General features: G+C 38.3%; 1 long non-coding RNA gene across 2 annotated transcripts; it reads right to left on the reverse strand.

Annotated features, from left to right (window-relative positions):
- Positions 1-12,433: 12,433 nt before the first annotated feature.
- LOC137849661 (uncharacterized) lies at positions 12,434-20,161 on the reverse strand. 2 transcript variants are annotated; one of them, XR_011092012.1, is made up of 3 exons: positions 19,801-20,161; positions 18,424-18,555; positions 12,434-12,787 (listed from the first exon to the last, which is right to left on the reverse strand). It is a non-coding gene; the product is annotated as an uncharacterized lncRNA (long non-coding RNA). The 2 variants fall into 2 exon arrangements; XR_011092011.1 differs by having other exon boundaries at positions 18,424-18,558.
- Positions 20,162-20,363: the final 202 nt, after the last annotated feature.

Consider the following 20,363-nt stretch of genomic DNA (forward strand, 5'->3'; position numbering starts at 1 on the left):
CACCAGTATGATGGAAAGATATTGGCAACTTATGGATGTGCCAGGCAGAAAATTTCTAGCAGGGATAAAATAGGGCAAATGAATGCCTTCAGAAGAAGTCATTACTGAGACCAGTATGAACAACAGCATTGCATTCTGAGTCTTGTTTCCTGATCTAAAAAGATTGTGGCTACCAACTGGATCATAGGCTGGTGGATTTGAGAACCTCAGAAAAAGCTTGCAAGTGTACAATCAAGATAATCAACTAAGATGTGAACGCTGAGGTCTAGGGTAATAGGATTGGTTTAATGTGTGGTCTAATCCCTCTCTTTTTGCCTGAATAAGCACTTCAGACTCTGATGGATGTTCCCCAGGGGTCGGTGCTGGGTCCAGTCTTGCTCAACATCTTCATCAACAACTTTGATGACGGAATAGTGTCCGCCCTCAGCAAGTCCGTCGATGACACTGGGAGGAGTGGCTGACACACCAGAAGGCTGTGCTGCCATTCAGTGAGACCTGGACAGGCTGGAGGGATGGACAGGAAGAAACCAAATGAAGTTAAATAAGAGTCCTGCACCTGGGAAGGAACAACCCGAAGTATCAGTACAGGCTGGGGGGCGACCTGCTGGAGAGGAGCTCTGAGGAGAAGGACCAGGGGGTCCTGGTGGACGACAGGTTGACCATGAGCCAGCAGTGTGCCCTTGTGGCCAAGAGGGCCAATAGGATCCTGGTGTGCCTTAAAAGGAGCGTGGCCAGCAGGTCAAGGGAGGTGATCCTCCCCCTCTACTCTGCCCTGGTCAGGCCTCACCTGGAGTACTGTGTCCAGTTCTGGGCTCCCTGGTACAAAAAAAGACAGGGATCTCCTGGAAAGAGTCCATTGGAGATGGGCAAAGATGATATGGGGTCTGGAACATCTTCCCTATGAGAGACCTGGGTCTGTTCAGCCTGGAGAAAAGAAGGCTGAGAGGGGATCTCATAAATGTGTATAAACACCTGAGGTGTGGGAGACAGAGGGATTCGGCCAACCTCTTTTCAGTGGTTTGTGGGGAGAGGACAAGAGGTAATGGCCACAAGATGGAGCACAGGAAGTTCCACACCAACATGCAAAAGAACTTCACGGTGAAGGTGACAGAGCACTGGAACAGGCTGCCCAGGGAGGTTGTGGAATATCTCCTTCTCTGGAGATATTCAAGGACTGTCTGGCCGCCTACCTTGGCAGCCGGCTCTAAGGAACCTGCTTTGGCAGGGGGGTTGGACCCAATGATCTCTCAAGGTCCCTTGCAACCTCTTCAATTCTGTGATTCTGTGATTCTGAATAACATCAACTTCATCTTCATTCAAGACTGAATCTTCAAGGCTGCGGTTGATGCCTTGAAACTCTGATCTCATTTGAGAATACATATCATACACATCAAAAGTGACCCAAAAGAATACAATACCAGAGAGAAAAATTCCCTTGAGGAGCAAGTTTGTCTTTCAAAGCTTTCAAAACTTTCAAAGCCATTTTGTTTTGTTTTGCTTTAGAACATATTTAAACATGTTTAATTAATTTCCTTGACTAATCACATTAGATGATTATCTTGTCCTTAATAGTGTCAGGGCTCAGGACTCTGAGGGCTATGTCAAAGTTCAAGTGATAGTTCAAGCATTGGGAGTCCCAGAGCACAGTACTCTCTTGCTCTGAGTAGTACTTGCTCCCTCAAGTGGTTTCTTGGGTCAGTAGGAACAGTCACATGCATACTCAGTTTGAAAACTAGTTGCACAATTGGGACCAGAAAATTAAGAAAATAAATGGGGAGTAATTTGGTTTTGTGTGTGTGTGTCTTTCATTCAATTTCACCAAGAATAGGTATCCTGCAGCTACCAAATTTGATAGCATGTGTCACGCAGTACTTTCTTTTAGGACGTAAAGCAAATGTTTATTGTACTAAATACAACATGCTTGACTAGGTGTACAACACAGGAACCAACATGTTGATTTCAATTTGTTCTGCATATCAGTGGAGGGTCTAATCCTTTCACAACGCTATCTAGCCACAACCATTTTTTCATTAATCATTACGTTTCAATGGGGAACACTGAAGGGTGTTTTCTCAGATTATACTGAAGTAAAAGGCTAACGTCATGGTCTGTTTATCTTCATACTTAACATAGTATAATTATTTTATATTTTTTTCATTCAGCTAGGACTCGTACCTTGACTTTTGTAAACATTGGCAGTTCTGTTTTCATTGTTAAGGATGTTGACTTAACAAAGTATAAAATAGGAATCTGGGTACGTGAGAGCAGCATATTTAAAATCCTGCTTCCTTTTCTCCCGCTGCTCATATTCAGCAGACCAATATTCAACTGACTACTTGCAGTAAAATATCAGAACATTTGAAATACAGTAAATGCTATACTTCATGCTGCTATAATGACTGAAGACCTTTCTCAAAACAATGAAGGAAGTCCATCCATTCATACTGTAGGAGAAGAAAGAAAAGTGGTTCAGAGGATTCCACCACGAATTTCCAGCTCTCATATATGCACCAAAAATGGTCTTTCTGTACAAGTGGATGAAGGAAGATTTCTGGAAAAACCGCCCCTGTCTTACATAGCCTTAATTGCAAAGGCAATTCTTTCTTCCCCTACAAATAAATTGAATTTAGCTGCTATCTACAAATACATTGAAGATAACTTTCCTTTCTACAGGAACAAAAGTCAAGGCTGGAGAAACAGTGTAAGGCACAACCTTTCACTAAATGATTGTTTCATCAAAGTGGGGAGATGTGAGGATGGCAAGGGAAACTACTGGAGTATTCACCCATCAAACTTAAATGACTTTGTTCATGGGGACTTCAGGCAACATCGACGGTCACGAAAGCGAGGACGTCAAAAGGAGCTAGAGCATTGCCTTACTGTGAATAATTTCATGCCATGGGGACATTATCCCTCCTACCCAGCACCAAGTTTGTTTTACCAAACACATTATTTTCTGGATCCTCTGTGGAAAATATTGTATGCTGACAGACTGCAGTTTATGCCAGAATACCAAAAATGGAATGCAAACAGTGATTTAATCATGGGGAAGTTTTTACCTCCACTACAGCCTAATAAACGACAGAGCATTTCTGTGGACTGGTTTTATGGATCTCCTTCTACTTCAGCAATGCAGCAGAATATTTTCCTAAATATTCAACAGGCATTGCCTAATTCTGTTTTCTTCTCTTCTTAGAAGCTGCAGCGAAGTTAAGCATTCAGATACATCTGTAAGTACTAGAAAGTACTTGAAGTGCAGTAACTTCATGGGCAGCTTTGTTTGGGACCCTGTCAAGATACAATATATTAATATATATTGCACAGTTTTGAATGTTTGTATATGTTTGAAGACAGCAAATGTGCTTACTCAGTCATGTAAGCCAGTGATTACCAATGATTGCTACCTAAGAGTATTAGCTTTGAAACGATAGCAATTAATACTGGTTTTAATAATTCTACTAGTCAATGACAGTGCATAGATTATGAAGTATGAGTAAATCCATTAGCACTAATTGCCCAATAAAATTATTTTTAAATTGTCCTGTATTAATCATATTGTTGTATACTGCAGCTCTATTAGTTTCAAATTAGATTGTATGCATGCATATGTATAACTATATGCTCAAACATGCACACCCATACATTACATTTATATCGTATCGAATAGGAAGCATTAATACTTTTTTCCTTTGTCGGTTGTGAATGTCTTGGAAATGCTACCTGTAACCTATCACACTGTTGGAAATACTAAGTGAGTTATTCTTCTAATCTTTTAATTTTATACATTGTCTGGGACTCACTTGGCACTATTATTTCCAACATATTGTATTGATCCAAGAATCATTGTACATTTATATATTTTTATCAATTAAATGTATACTTGCTTCTTTTTGAATAAATGTTCAGATCAATAAATATTTCAAGTGAAATAGGATTGCAATATTATTTTTAATATGTATTTAAGTTCAAGTCTGGTTCTCAAATGCATGGCCACATGTCAATTAACCTGCTTAAATGATTAGTTAATGACAGCATGACTAATTACTACTTTGCCCATTAGTTGGGTACAATCCATTTAAGAAATTTTCACTCTTCGGATAATGTCAACTATGTGAAATTGCTCAAGTTTATATCTATGCTTTTAGTTTACATAGTCATATATATTGACTTGGGTGCTTACATAGTTGTAGAGTATATGATGATATAAAGCACTCACTTAAATATATTTGTTTTATGTATATATCTACCCAGCAACCTCATTGTAACAACAAAATTATATTAAACTGGACATTTTAAACCACAGAAAGTAGTTTTATACTTAAGGCTGCTTGAGATGCATGTTGAAAGGATTTATCCTATATTATATGGAAGTTCACTACTTTGATTAAAGGTGCTTCTAGTTTTATGGATGGTTATTTTATTTTCAGTTGCTTAACATATAGCTGTACTTTAAAACATTTGCCTTCAGCTGATTTTGTTTCTGTTTCCTTTTTTCTTTATTTCCTTTTCTAAATTTCATCTGAAATGTTTCAACTCTTTGAGAACTACATGGGCAATGAGAGTGGAAATGAGCAGACTCATGGGCATGTATTATAGGAGCAGCACAGAAAATTTGCTAATGTAGATCTTTTTAATCAGGGAAGTATAGCAATCATTCCAGTGAAAATATCCAGCTTTTGCTAAGTTATAAACTTTCAGAAAATCTTGCTTTGAAATATTTGTTCACTGAAAATGTGAATTTGAGTAGTAAATCTCTAAAAATTCTGTTGTGAGGATGTCATACAGAGCCCTAACATGTGTACAAAACTTGAGACTTGGAAAATGACTGGGGAAGGTGGAGTTCAGGGGTGGCCAGCTAACAAGACAGGACTGAGGAAAGGAAGGAAATAACTGGTGTTGAGACAATGAGCCTAGATTCACTGAGCAGGGAGGCAGGACCTCTGAGAAGTCTGAGGAATACAAACTGTGAATGCCAGGCAATTTTAATCAGATGAAAATGAAAGCTAGTGATAAGAAAAGTCAGGGCAGGTTTAAGGAGTAGCAGGTGAAAAGTCTCTGCCTACTAGTTCATATGCTAGGGTGCCTGGGATGGAATGTAATACTTAATTCTTTAGCTGTCAGCAAATTACTTTAAAATTACACAAGACAACAAGCTACTCCTGTTCTCACTTGCTCCATTAGCTCACTTGGCAAAAGCTTGTGAAGTGCACCTGAGGATATTCCTAGAAGGACACAATGCCATTTAACTTAATTTTCCATGCTAAACAACAGTTGGAGGAGAGGAATGAGCATATACAATAGTAATTTGCTTTGAGCTAATGTGGCCTGTTGCTTAACAGGACATCCTTTAAGCATAGAATAACCTTATTAGTTTGTTTTGGAAAAAGAACTGCATTTTACCACATTAGTGATGGTGATGGAACTGAAGCATGTATTAAACCATACACATGCTTCCAGATCTGTGCCCTAGTTTCCTGTGGAAATGCAATACAAGGAATTTACGTGCAAACATTCTTCTGCCTAGATGCTCAGATCTTATTTGAAAATCACTTTGAAATAGTTTTCATACCATTAGTAGTACACATACCGTAGCCTGGGAACTCCCATCTTAGATATTTCCAGTCTGATTATGTAGTTGTCAGTATACTTTCTTATGTTTTTTTGTTTTGTTTTGTTTTCAATTTGTTTTAACTTTTGCTTGTTTGTATAGCACCTGCATGCCCCAGTGGAGGAAGATTCTACTCATGTAATGACCAACTATTTTTTTCTCCCTATCATTCAATGTGTATCTGTGGCTTATACTGTGCATAGTTTAAACACTGACCTAGAGACAAAATATCCATTCACTATTTTTTATTATCTTTCAAAGCCATAACACAATCTACTTTTAAATACCCTGAGAGATGAGGATTGTCTTGAAACATAGACTTAAAAAGACTGAGGTCAAATGTACATGCTCACTTTGGACATCACATTTGTGAAATCATTGTATAACACTCAAATGCTCAAAGCCCAGCTCCCAGTGCCCTGGTTTTTAGCTCTGAGTGTTCAGAACGTTTGCAATGAACTCAAGCAACAAGGAAACCAGACCATCTGTGAAAAGTTTGATTTAGCTTGTCCAGAAATATTGTAACAGATGAAAGAGAGGAATTCATCTCTTCAAGGTAAACTTCAACTGCTATAAAGTAGACAATCATTTTTCTTCCTGGAATCCCTAACCCAGTTTGCTAAATACCTTCCAAGTTCCTCAACAAAACCCAGTATTTCTTCATTATGCAATTCTAATTCATCTACAAAATAGATCTACTTTGGATATTAAATAAGGCAAGAAAAAAAATAGACTTTTCATATAATTAAAGACCATACTGTAATGCCTTCAACTGAGGTAAGGGCCAAGTTAGGAAAGCACAATTTAGACAAGATGCCAATTTCTTTCCCTAGCCTGTGAAAGCCTGACATTGTGATCTTAATAATGTTTTTCATCACAGCTGAAGGGGTAGGGTTAGTATGTCATTTTGTGATGAAAATGTCAAAGTACTAATTTGCAAACAACCTGAATTCAAAATTTAAAAGCAATGAGAAACAAATCAAGTTATATATTTTACATGAATTCCAAAACCCAAATTCCACTTAGCATATAAAAATACATAATTTTCTGATTTTGATCACCCTACAATTAGAGAGGACATTAAATTTCTGATACAGGAAATTACCATTTAATGAGAAGACAGAAATGTTCTTGAAAATTAAATGGATGAATTATACGCTTGTGCAGGAATGTCTGCGGCAGTACATGTGGTGTAAAAGACTCCGTTAGAAGTGAAAACAACAGTTACAAATGCTGAATTACAGAAAATATTATATTAACACAGTATTCAAAAATTACATATTGTCAACTTCAGCATTTTCCAGCTGAAATGCATTACCAAGGTTGATAAAAATGTCAGGAAATCATAATCTCAGCATTTTGACTATTGTCACCTCTGTTCTGCCCATAAATAAGACAGAGGTCATCTTTTTAAAGCTGATCTACTTTGAGAGTACACAGATGAAATGCCAGTATACGACATAAATAGCTGGAATAGAGGTCACATATGCTCTCATAAATAAATAGTACAATTTCTCTCTTATTTTTTGCACTAAAGAAAATGACTTCTACATAATGGAGTTATGTTTGAATCATATATTTCCTAACATTTTCAATAAACTGCATCTTAATGATGACTGGTAAGAAAACTAGGCCTGAGCATAAGAACCTTTTATTAACAACAGTTTATGGGTAATCATATCAAGGCAAATAATAACATTCATTTTGCAGTTGATCTTCACCAGCTTATACAAATATTTATTTTAAAAGTTCAGTAATGTATCTAAGCCTATAAAGCCTGGAAAGTTAGCATAAAGTTTAATTTCTGATACATTTGCTGTGCAGCACAACTTACGACTCTTAGACTTATCTTCTTTCATATGGAAAATAACCATAACCTGCCCAGAGGCACAAACAAAAGCTCTGTAGAAAAAGAAGCCTCTAAACTGTATAGCCACTCACACCTATGCACAGTAATTTATGCTCACCCAGCAGTTATCCATTTCCTGCACTCCCTGAAACAGTACATGGAAGACAATTCCCCTTTGGAGGCTGCAAAGCACAAACACTTCTTCCAGCCTGGTGGGGCTTGGATACATATCCATGATGGTATGTCAGGTTTGGCCTATAGGGACACCATGATGGGAAAAAAAAAAAAATAGAAAAAAAAATATTGAAAGTCTCTTGGAGAGTCAGTGAGTGTAAGCTCAAATTGTGAGAATACCCCAATCACAATTAACTAGATGGTATCTCACTATAGGACACAGCTGTGGTTGATTCGTAGAATCATAGAATCGTTAAGGTTGGAAAAGACTTTCAAAATCATCTGGTCCAACCATCACCCTACTACCAAGGTCACCCACTAAATCATGGTCATTCCTAAGCAACATGTCCAACCTTTTCTTAAACACCCCCAGGGATGGTGACTCTACCACCTCCATGGGTAACCTGTTCCAATGACTGGCTATTCTTTCTGAGAAGAAATGTCTCCTCATTTCCAACCTGAATCTCCCTGGCACAACTTGAGGCCATTCTCTCTAGTCCTGTCACTAGTTATCTGTGAGAAGAGGCCAAGCCCCAGCTCCCCACAGCTTCCTTGTTGGAGAGAGCAACAAGGTCACCCCTGAGCTTCCTCTTCTCCAAACTATACAATCCCAGTTCCCTCAGCTGTTCCTCACAGGACTTCTGTTCCAGGCCCTTCACCAGCTTCACAGCCCTTCTCTGGACACGCTCCAGGGCCTCAATGTCCTTCTTGTAGTGAGTGGCCCAAAGCTGAACTCAGTACTCAAGGTGCGGCCTCACCAGAGCAGAGTACAGGGGGGTAATCACCTCCCTGGTCCTGCTGGTTACACTATTCCTGACACAAGCCAAGATGTCCTTCTTGGCCACCTGGGTACACTGCTGGCTCATGTTCAGGCAAGCATTGATTAGCACCACCAGATCTTCTTCCTCTGCACAGCTCTCAAGCCACTCTCCCCCAAGCCTGTAGTGCTGCATGGGAGTGTTTTGGCCAAAGTGCAGGAACCAACACTTAGCCATATTGAACTTCATCCCATTGGCCTCTGCCAATCAACCCATCCTGTCCAGGTCCATCTGCAGGGCCTTCCTACCCTCCATCAGATCAACACTTCCTCCCAGCTTGGTGTCATTTAAATGTGCTCTCCTGTACATAAATCATTGAATTTCTCTGAAGTGTAACTTTAACTAGACCCTTCCCGAGTTTATGTTATCTGGCCTGGGTATGTTACCAATATGCAACAATTGTAACATCCATTATCTATATTATATGCCAAACAGTGATAATTGCTTACAAATATAATTCCATCCTTGTTATTAAGGTATGGGTTTCTGCCAAATGGGTCATGTGGACATGGCTTAAAATGCATAATTTTTGTACTATAAACCGAGCTTTGAACCTTTTTCCCAACACGGACTTGCTTGGACCAGGTGCATCCAAGCTCCAGAGAAATGCTTGCAGACTTTATTTCTATTGTAAGACTATACCATACCAGTTTTCCTGTGTGCCTAATAGACTTCCCAGCAGAGTATGTAGTAGGCTTGAGTCAACCTCATAGCTCAGCAAACAAAGCCTCAGTTAAAGGACTTGCTCCTGGGAAGTTCTGTTAAATTTTGTCTTCAGATAGAGCTGTCAGCTCTTCAAAAAACCTCTTGGAGCTTTCAACAGTTTCTGTAGCATCTTAGGCAGTTTTAACATTTGATTTAATATTGTGCTTTCAGCACATAGAGCTTACCTACTTGGGTTCTTTGAAGACAGTGCATGGTTTATACTACACTTGTGACGTGTTAGTCCTTCTAAGTTCTGGCATGTCTGGAGCTGAGAAGGACCATCTTAACAAGTAGAAACAAGCCAAAGTGTTTGGCCAGCTGTTGTTTTTTGTTGTTGTTGTTGTTTGTTTGTTTGTTTTAATGACTACCTCTCTGTAAGTAAAAGAATAAAAAGGGAATGGGGACATCCTCAGCATCAGGAAAAAACATCCAATAAGTCTGAAGTTATAGTGAAAAATATCCTGGTAACTGTGCTTCAGACTGAGGCTAGAAACCTATCAACAGCCAGTTGAATGAGCTTCTTTTACAGAGTACTAGGTTCATTTTGAAGAAGGAGACATTAAGCAGTGAATGGCAACAGAACAGCTTCCCCATTTTCATTAGTAAGACAAAAGGCATTAATCTGCCTGCTGGGAAAATGTTTTCATGCTTCCACACAGTCCAAGTGTGTGCAAGAGAAAGCTTTAGTAAATATACAATACTTAAAAAAGTCACAATCACAAGAACAAGTAAATCCCTAGGTATCAGCTTGTACATATTTGATTTTACAGCTTGAGACAAGGAAGGGACCCCCAAGGCCACCCAATTTGTAACAGAAGCTGCAGATCTTGAATGTTGTGCAGTACTATGAAATTAAAGAATCCTGACGCCCAAGAGCTTTCCCCATGCTGGCTTAGGGAAGTCCAGGTCTCTATGTGCAGGAAAGCATGGTTCCTCTTTCACAGAATTACTCTACTGACACACCAGAATTTTGAACATGAGAAATAGAAATAACAACAGAATTTCACCCTAAATAAAGTGATTTAACATGTAATTTGAGCAGTTTGCAATTTGCTGTTGTAGAAGCCAATTCCACAGCAAGTCTAAAAGGAAATAATTAGTGCTACAGCATTCTACTCTGAGCAATGCTCTAGTCTTCTAGTGTTGATGTTGACAGATTTGTATGCATTTTTGTACTGTAAACAGATTAGAATTAACTACATGTGCTCAGACCAGAATTATTAAAAATAAAATATGGTTCCATCTTTTTAAACATGCATATTAAAAATCAAAATATATAACTAATATACTCTACTGTGCTTTAAAAAAATAAGTCCATATATCAATTAAAATAAAACAATATCTCTATAGGCCAGTATATACAGTTCCACTATGGGAGAAAATTTTATCATCCTTCTTTGTTCCTCTTCCATAAAATACCAAAGCTGTGGATCATAATCCAGTCTGTTCAAGACTTTTAGAATTATTTAGTAATTCTAATACAGAGTGCTAGGATTCCTGGTACATGTAAATACCAAGTACAGTAAAAGTGTCTAAATAAGCAGCCATTACATATAAACAAAGTAGCATATACTCCAGTCTTCACAGCTTAGATATGGTTCCCCAAATTAAAATAATTTTCTTTCTAACTTTCTAATAGTATTTTCATGGCTATAGTTATTTGTACCACCCATAAGATAAATTACTGAAATTAGAAGTCGCAAAAGGAAACCATTGTAAGCAGAGATTGTTCTAAATCTGGAGACTGCCGAAGGAGTTTGAGAAAAGTCTGCAGATGTTTTGAAATGGGTTTTGTCTGATAATAGTTTCTAAAAAGGATCATGAAAGTATTTTCACAAAAAAAAAAAAAAAAAAAAAAACATAATCTGAACTTCATAGCCCAGAAGTGTTTACAGTGTTAAGAAAAGAGCATGACACATCAACTGAACTATTAGTATACTTGTATGCTTGTGTACTTGTATGCTATAGACTATACTGTTAGTATACTTGTACTTTTATTCAGTACAAGATGCTTCTTAAAGAGTGTAGTAGTGCGTTATTGAAATTGTTTAATATAGAAACACTAACAGACATTTGTGGTATACATGTATGTTTGTGTGCACACAAGCATGTTTACATATTTACAAATGCTCAAAATATTGTAATTCTTAAATTGTTTATAATTTTGTAACAAGTTGAATAACTTTATATAAGTATGGTTGGAGTAAAAAGCAAATCAATGATGCTCCAGTATTAATATCTGATATGTTTGCTGCCTCCACTGTTCCTCATATTCATGAAAGAGAAGCTAGACATGTGGAGATAATTATCCCATTATGTTAGTAGTACATTCTCAAAGATGAGATTAAAAACTATAATTCTATTTAATCCCTGTAGCCTGTGACACAATCAAAGAAAGAAGGTAATGAGAATACATCTCACAAAGCAAGAGTAAAAACAATGTCATAAAGGATGCTCCATCAGTTAAAACCTTTACATGTACATCTGATTGCTGCAGACTAGAAAATCATTGTAAAAACCATCAAGCACTGGGTTCACAGAACAGTTCTGAAATGCAAAGCAACAAATTAAACAGCACATAGTAAGTCAGAATCAATCAGTACAAAATTTATGTCATGCTTGAAAGACTTACTAGAATTCATGTAGCAATGCTTCAGTTAGTAGATCTTTTGTTAATTGAGATACAACAATACATACCAAAATTTAGTAAGAAATGGCAGATGTGCTACTAGCTGATAATTACTTTGCAAATCTGAATCAAATAATAGCTTTCTAACAATTAGAGTAATCATAGTAATTTTAAGGGTGGAGAGAACAAGGATGATATCAAGTTTGTGATATAAAAAACTGGAATTAATACTTGAATAATCTCCATCATTAATCAAGAAATAAATCCATCTTACAAGTGGATTTCTTGAGAGCAGTTAATAACTGCCATCACACTTTCCTGAGCCTGCAATCCAAATATAGATAGAAGAATGACTGATATTAGTTGTCTGAAAGTGACAATTCCCTTCTGAATATCACCAGAACATGTGACCTGTATAGTATGAAGTTTTGAAGTTAAATGATCTTATAAGGAAATAATTCAGCAGCCAGCTTGATGACTACTCTGCATAAGAAGCATAGAGGCTTAGGTAAACCTGATGTATCTTAAAGCTGGGGAAACAATATAATTTTTAGTGTATATCTATTTAAATGTGAAGTCAAAATTTGGGTTCTACTGATTTCAAAACCTTTAACTGCATTCCTCCTATTTCTAGAAGATTTGAACCTCAGTTTAGAGTAACATGCACTACTCAACAGGTAATGGGATATTCCTCAGGAATGATGATCTCCCTCCTGAAGCTGTTCCTTCTCCAATCGCCAAGCTATGCAACAAAAGCTCAACCAGATATTATTATGTTCTTACAGTCCAAAAGCAAGGAACAGCTTACTGCATAGACAGAAATTTGAAAAGCAATCTCTGCTGCAGCATGTCCTTCACTGTTAGTTCTGAATACACAGTAGATCAGGGACTGGAGAAGAGATCTTCCTCTGCCTCTCAGATGTTTCACAAATGTACCCACAAAGCCAGATGCTCACTCATTCTTGTCCATTTTCTGATTCTCTTCCCTCTTTGCTTGTTTCAGACTGCAATCAAAACAGACCACTTTGAAGACAATCTTCAAATCTTCCAGGGACCTGAATCTAAGCAACAGAAAATTAAAACACCACCACCACCAATCCTCATCCCTCCCCACTCCTCACCTTCTCTCCCTCCACCCTCCCCCCCAAAAAAAAAATTAAAAAAAAATCATGATAAATCTGAAAATACAAACTGGAATTACATTTGTCAAATTATATATATATATTTTTCTTTAGGAGCATGATCTTTACCAGATTGATCTTTAACTTTCGGAAGTCAATTCAGATTTTTGTGTTAATGTGAATGACTATGAAGTGCAGTAGAGTTCAGGCCCGACTATATGCAGTGTGCATACATTCTTTTATGGATTCAATACATGTCCAAGTGCATTTTTTAAATCCATCACCAATGTGCAGCCCAACAAACTCCACAGAGACCAATGACTGTTTGTACATCTGGGGTGTCAAACATTTCAAATAATTAGCCAGGGGAAAATGTATGAATGTGAAAGCAAAGTCCTATCTCTCAGTGACCAGAAGAAATCTATTCATATAGAACAAGAATGGATGAATGAAATTCTGTTGGAAAAACAAGGTGCTTGCTAAACCTTTGGAATTAACAAAGTAATCTGTGAGCAAACAAAAGCAGAGACAAGTTTCCAAGTTCCAACAAGCCAGGCCAATGAATTGTTCCCTAGAATGGCAGTTTGATGTATACATGTGAAAAGCAACTGGAAAGGTTAATTTTTCTAACTGTGCTTCAATAGAATCCTCTCACTTGAAAGATCAAAGAAGAAATATTGCCTAGCACAGCAAGTGGATGTTGCTGTGAATTTATCCTGTGCTTTAAATAGTAGATTACAGGGGACAAATACTGAAAGAAGAAACAAGATTTTAATTCTACCAAAAATAAATAAATAAATAAAAGAACATTGCTTTTTAAAAGTAAATTATTTTCCCCTGAAAACTGTTATTACATCAGATGCTCTGAAAAGCAAAATTACCCATTTGACTGCAGGATGGCAGGCTTCTCCATAGTATCTTAAAAAATACCTAAGATGAGTTTACATTAGGGATTGACACTTTCAAGCAAAGTGCATATGCAAATCTTCATTCTTTGCAAAATAACAGTGTCCAAGATTTTACTGAAGGGTTTATGTCAGTGATGACACAAAGTCTGGTCCTTGGTGGCTACGTGAGTGAAGACAGTTATTTCAAATATTCTTTTATGAATTTTTATGTTCTGTGATTCATAGGAGAAGCAGACTCAATAAAGGGTTTGAAGTACCCACTGTGTAGAACTGTATACTTTCTTAACTCTATGGGAGAGATTTATTCAACATACTTGACTTTTTGGCAAAATATATGATCTGACACTTGAAACAACCCATCTTCATTTTCCTAAAAGTGCCAACAAAATTACTTTGAATAAAAGGATTCAAAATGCTTTAGCCTTGGTTCACTGAAGATCAGCTCACAGTTGTTTGTTGTCCCAGCATTTTGGAGATGTTTCAGATCTGGACAGAATCTTGAAATGACACCAAATGATTGCTCCTCTGAAGTTTTGTCACTACTTTGGGTCCATCGTGTCAATGCCATGAGTTGGGAAACTTGAGACAGTGCTCAGAAAAAGTACTAGTTCACAAAACAGTGATCTGCAGCTCTGAAGGAAAAGCTGTATATTAGATAATGTCACAGCCTGTCAGACCCAAGACCTTTAATTAAAGCATGTGCAATCATGCTCTTCAGACCTCTCAGCAGTGACATTCATCTCAAAATGAGATGTTTTCAGAGGCAGAAGGCTGGTTGGCAACAATTTTGAAGGAAGAGGGTGCTAGGTCAATCTTTTTGAGGTTCTGGTTGTGTCTGGGTGAATCAATAGTATTCTGGTATCCAAAATTGTGCCTGATATTGGTGTCCATGATGGAGGCAAGTGACACAAAACCAACAGAAAAGACTGAAGCAGGGGACACAATCCTTTTGTGTATCAGCTATATCTGAAACAAGATACTGGATGACGCTGCCATTCTGTGTCAACAGCAGTCTAACTGCTCAGACATGACGAGTCCTTAGCTTTCTCTCAGAACATCTTTTCACCATTTGTTTCAATACAGCTGAAAAAGTAGTTATATACTATCATAGAGCTGTATGACACTGCAGTGAAAACTTTGCACTGCCATTTTCTTAGCCTTTTCCTCTAAAATGTTTGACTTCTGAACTGAATGACATCTTTATCTTTACTTTTACAAAGTAAGTGAGGAGCTGCAAGATGCCCAAAGAGCTCTCACTGAAAGTACAAATACAGATGTGATACACAGATATGAGCCAGCTCTTGATATCTTCTAGCAACCATGGTGGTGAAGTAGTGAAGATCATTCAGATAAACTGGTTAAGATAGGCTAGTAGTATACGTTGAATACATGATCTCAAAAGTCATCAGTGCTAGTTAACTTACTCAAAATGAAATTTCTGATTACTCCAATGGAGTAAAAATACCAGACTTACCTGCTAGCTACATCACTTCAATTACACTTGGTGAATCCAAGTCTGCTTAAATAGATGCAATCTATACTGCACTGGTAAAGTACACATGTGGATAACCTCCTTCTTTCCCCCAGACTTGCATCTTGTCATTGTTCTCATTCCTTCAAATCTTAGTCACACAATCTGTCAGCAAAGTTTACCGACATTGCAGTTTGCAGTAGGTTTCTTTGGTCATTGTTAAGCTTTGGAAACAGCTGAATCTCCCACCCAACTGGAAGTTCACTAAATATGTACTGAAGTGTTATTCTAACCTGCAGATACTGGGTTCTGCTAACACCAAGAAAACATTTTCTTTTCATATATTACTTTAAGAATTAGCTTGCAAATAATGTTCATATTAAAAACAATGCTGTTGTGAGGGAATTTGAGAAGAGTACTACCAACATCTTTACTAAAAGCTATGTGTCATCCTGAAAAATGTAGTATGTCTTAAAATGCTTCCCTGGTGTTCCTGTTTGTTAATGAATTAAGTACATGCTGATTTAGGGATACATTTTCTTCATACTTACCTCCCATTTTTGTCATTTGCATGTCTAATCTATGTGCAATGCACTGTTAATTTACCCTGTAGTGTTCCCTTGGAATATAATTTGTATGCATATAAAATATCAGTGTAATATCTAGAGATGAAATCCAATGGAAACAGTTTACTGTGAAATCCAGTCTTTGTTCCCTCATTTTTCCACTTCACTGACTGTTGCTTTTTTAAAGTACTCCTAGAGCAGCTCTCTCTTGCACAGTCTTTCATTATGTTGCATTATTTCTTTATTTGGGAAATAAAACTAAAAAGCTTTTTTATACAACCTAATTTCCTATAATTTTTGGGATGATCTTAAGACAGTTCTTCAGGAGAGAAAATGCTAATCAATTTTATTTCAAACACACATTGAAATTCCACATAAATTGGTGCCAGAGTGCAAATGCTACTCAACTGGGAATGGAGAGGAGAGAGAAGAGAAATATATGCCAACTCTCACTTCAATACAAAGGGTGTGAGATACATTTTATTTGAATCAAATGCTATTTAACAACTTAAGCATCTGGGGCACATCTGATAACTTGGGTAAAATGTATTGATTTCTCTATTGATTTTTCTAATATACCTTCTCTATGAGGGAGCTGTAACTGAAAGTAGCAAGTGACTCAGCTAATGCCAACTCTAAGTAGTGTGGAGATGTACTGATATACAAGATGGGTCGTCACTGAATTCCAAAATGCTATGGATCCTCACTTTTCACTTGGAGGAAATACATGGTACCAGTGTCTTTCTTGCATGGCTTGCAGTGTTTGCATTTTGTTTTCAATATGAATCTTTTAATGCACTTTCCTATTGATAAATATATATATAAGTGGCTTTGTTCGTAAACTAAAAATGTACACATGGATTGAGAAGACATAATCTTTATACTACCATATATTTTAACCTTAGGAGTAGAGGCCTTTATGTAGAGGCCTTTTCTTCAGTCTCAGAAGTGATTTGTATGTTGAAATTATACACACAAACATACTAAACATAAGTAACACCTGTGAATTTCTGGTCAATTTATTTCCAGAAGTAACTTTGAAATGCTATAACATTTATCACTCTCTCTGAGCAGTTTTCTATAAACAAAGGATAGAGAGGAGCTCTTACACTCTTGAAAACACTAGAAAAAAAACCTTCACCATTGGGTTCAATGCGATCAGAATTTCCTGGCCACAAATGGAATTTGCCACTGAACTCACTGCAAGTTTTTCTAGGTACTGTTGGATTTAGAATTAAGAATTCTGTTCCCCACCCCTTCAACCCACTCCTCCCCACCCCCCAAAAAAAAAAAAAAAAGAGCCTAACAAATCACTAGGAAAGGCAGCAAGGCAGCCTGGAGTATCACCACTTAGCATTGTAAATATTTGCACACACGAAACAGCTCTTGAAGTATATTTTCAGCTATAGGAACCCACATTTTATATTTCAACTCTGAAGATCCAAAAATAGATTCTGTAAGAAAGAGTATTCAGGGCCCCCATAGCCCTTTAACCAGTTGCCAACAGTATTTTCTGCAAACTCTAACCATGAAGAGATAGCTGATACTGTGCCTTGACACTAATTGCCAGGAAGGGCAGGAAAGATCTAGGCCAAATAGGTAAATGACTGCACTATGAGAAGCTTTTGCTACTCTTTGTAGAAAGGTTTAATAAAAGTAGTGGCCACTCTTCCTTCCCCAGCAAGCATTATGTTTGCTCCTAGTTCCTCCACTGAACTTCATTTGGACATTTTTTTATTGAAATAAAAAAATTGGCTTGAGGCTCTCCAAATTTGGCTTGAGGCTTCCAGATGAAATACTTATGAGGTGTCACACACCTGATTAACATCAAGACTCTTCCAATTCCAGAAGTCAAAAAGTTTACCCTTAATTTGCTCTGGGTTCTCTGGTTATGTAAGATTCCTATTATGTCTGTGAAAGCGTTACAAGAAATGCAGCACCCAGTGATTCTGGGAGGTGCACCCTGTGAATATCTGGTCTGCAAAAAAGAAGCAGATGGATTTTGGAATAGGAGGGATGGGAGGGGAATAGAGGGGAAGAGGGAGACATAAGACTTCAACGTGCTGTGTTCCAGGGATCATGAACCACCCCAAATTCCACTCAAAACTGTGACTGCTGGTAGTGGCACATCTGCATGCGGATAGAGAGCGGAGCGTTATCTGAGGGCTGCACAATGACCCAGTCTGCACTTCAGCTACAGCTGAAGTAAAGCTGAAATCCAATTACCGGCAGCTAGCACATCTCCTCCTCTGGCATTATCAAGCCCAGCTCTTCAAAGTTTTATGTAATTCTACACGAAAAACAAAGAATTTTCATGTTAAGTGCTATCGAATCCTGGAAGCTCTCCCTGTGCGTCTCGCACAGCCTCATCCTGGAAACAACACGGCCTCGCTCTGCTGCCTTAATACAGCGAGGAGTAATTAAACACCGGGAACGGGCCGGGGTGGGGGGGGGGACGGCCCCCCCTCAGCCCTGCTCCTCCGTGAGCCACGCGGTGGCACCAAAGCGCCGCTCTTCCCCCGCTGCGCGCCCCGCTGCGCGCCCTGCTGCGCGCTGCCAGGGCGCGGCTCGCACCTGGTCAGCTCTTCCCTGCCCCGGTAACAGTTGTTGTTCCCGGAACGTGGGAATATGACGGCAAGTCTTCTGCATCCACCAAAACGTCACCAGAACCCTCCGTCTCTGAGTGCTGATTTATTTATGTTACAACTGCTATGAAAATAGACATAGAAGCTTTTAAGAAATGCTTTTAAGCTGTCTTTCCATCTATTATTTTTATATTTATTTTATTTTATTTTATTTTATTTTATTTTATTTTATTTTATTTTATTTTATTTTATTTTATTTTATTTTATTTTTACACTGCTTTCGTTGATCATAACAATTTCTAAGACCTGAAACCTCTGACCGGCTCTATCTGGGCACAACTTTGTGTCTGCATCTAAGTGCCTACGTAGATCCTGAGAGATGGCTGGTTTGTATTACATATATAACTAAGTTCCAATCAGGCCCTGACACTTCTGCACTAAATACTGGACAAACAAAGCCTTACCAGTGCCCACTGAAGCCAGCGGTGGTTGGTCAGGCCCCATGGTGAGTGCTCCTAGCCTGAAGAGCTTACAAGTCCAAAAAGACAAAACAAACAATGACAGACATAACAGGCATGCAGGCAGCTGCCTTGGCCCTGACCCTGCAATTTTTTCTGGTCTGGTTTAACCCTGTCTGAGAGGGTGCATGATCTGGACTCTTATTTTTAATGCAAATCTTGCCCGTTTACTAATCCGAGAAACCTGAATATACTTTCTTTAATATATTCTACATTGAGCTTTTAGAGCAATATCAATATTCAATGTGTTTTCATACATCTAAACCATCAACAGAAAATAATTAATAAAGTATCAAATAGTTTTCTTCTCATCTGCTTCTTTCTTTAAAAAAAAAATTTACCCTTCTCTCCACTTTTTTTTTTTTTCTCAGCACTTGCCAGTCTGTATTAATTATTCCTGGTTTTATGCACCATTTCGTATTTCAGGTTTCTATCTTGTGTGTTTATCTTTACTCATGTGTATTCCCTCTAGGTATCAATGAAACTATTCACATGCTTAATTAAACACAGATAAAATTTGGTAAGATTATGACTGCTTTTTATGCAACAATTAATCCCTGGGTATTATTTTACTTAGCTCTTACCATTTTACCTGTCTTTTGACAAAGTCTCTCAGGCAGTAGTTCCAAGCTATTTAAATTCTGCCTTCTATCTTTTCTGTGGGATTTCAGGTCCCCAGCCTCCAGCCATGTCAACCATCCCAAGTACGAGTGTCTGTACTCCTTATTTCTCCTCACCAAAACCCTATTCCAAGATACAGGTAACCCACCCCAGTCCCTGAGTTTCCCCAGATCCTGCCACCACCCTCCCAGCAGAAACCCCCTGGACTCCTTTATTGCTTTGCTCACCAAGCAAGCTTTAGCCAGACCACCTTGCTCCTGGCAGGTTCCTGACTTCCACTGGCCACCAAATCTTCACAGCATTCCCCAAAGACTGATCTTCCCCCAGCACAAAGCTGGTAAAAGGGATATAGGGCATGTCCTATGAGGGGAGGTTGAGGACACTTGGGATGTCTAGTCTGGAGATAAGAAGGTTCAAAGGTGAACTCATTGCTCTCTGCAATGTCCTGAGGAAGAGAAGCGAAGAGGGAGGCGCTGGTCTCTGCTCCCTGGTAATGGATGACAGGATGCACAGGAACTATACAAAGCTGTGCCAGGGGAGGTTCAGACTGGGTATTTGGAAAAATTTCTTTACTGTGAGGGCAGTCAAACAGTGATTGATGCCCCATTCTTATCAGCATTCAAGAGGAATTTGGATAACACTCTCAATAATAAGCTTTAACTTTTGGTTAGCCCTGAAGTGGTCAGGCAGTTGTACCTGATGATCTTTGAAGGTCCCTTCCAACTGAACTATTCTATAAAGATCCGTTCCCAGCCCAGAGCTTTTACAAACAACTTAATTCCCTGCCAAG

The sequence above is a fragment of the Anas acuta genome, chromosome 1 (genome assembly GCF_963932015.1).
Source record: "Anas acuta chromosome 1, bAnaAcu1.1, whole genome shotgun sequence".
Taxonomy (NCBI): domain Eukaryota; kingdom Metazoa; phylum Chordata; class Aves; order Anseriformes; family Anatidae; genus Anas; species Anas acuta.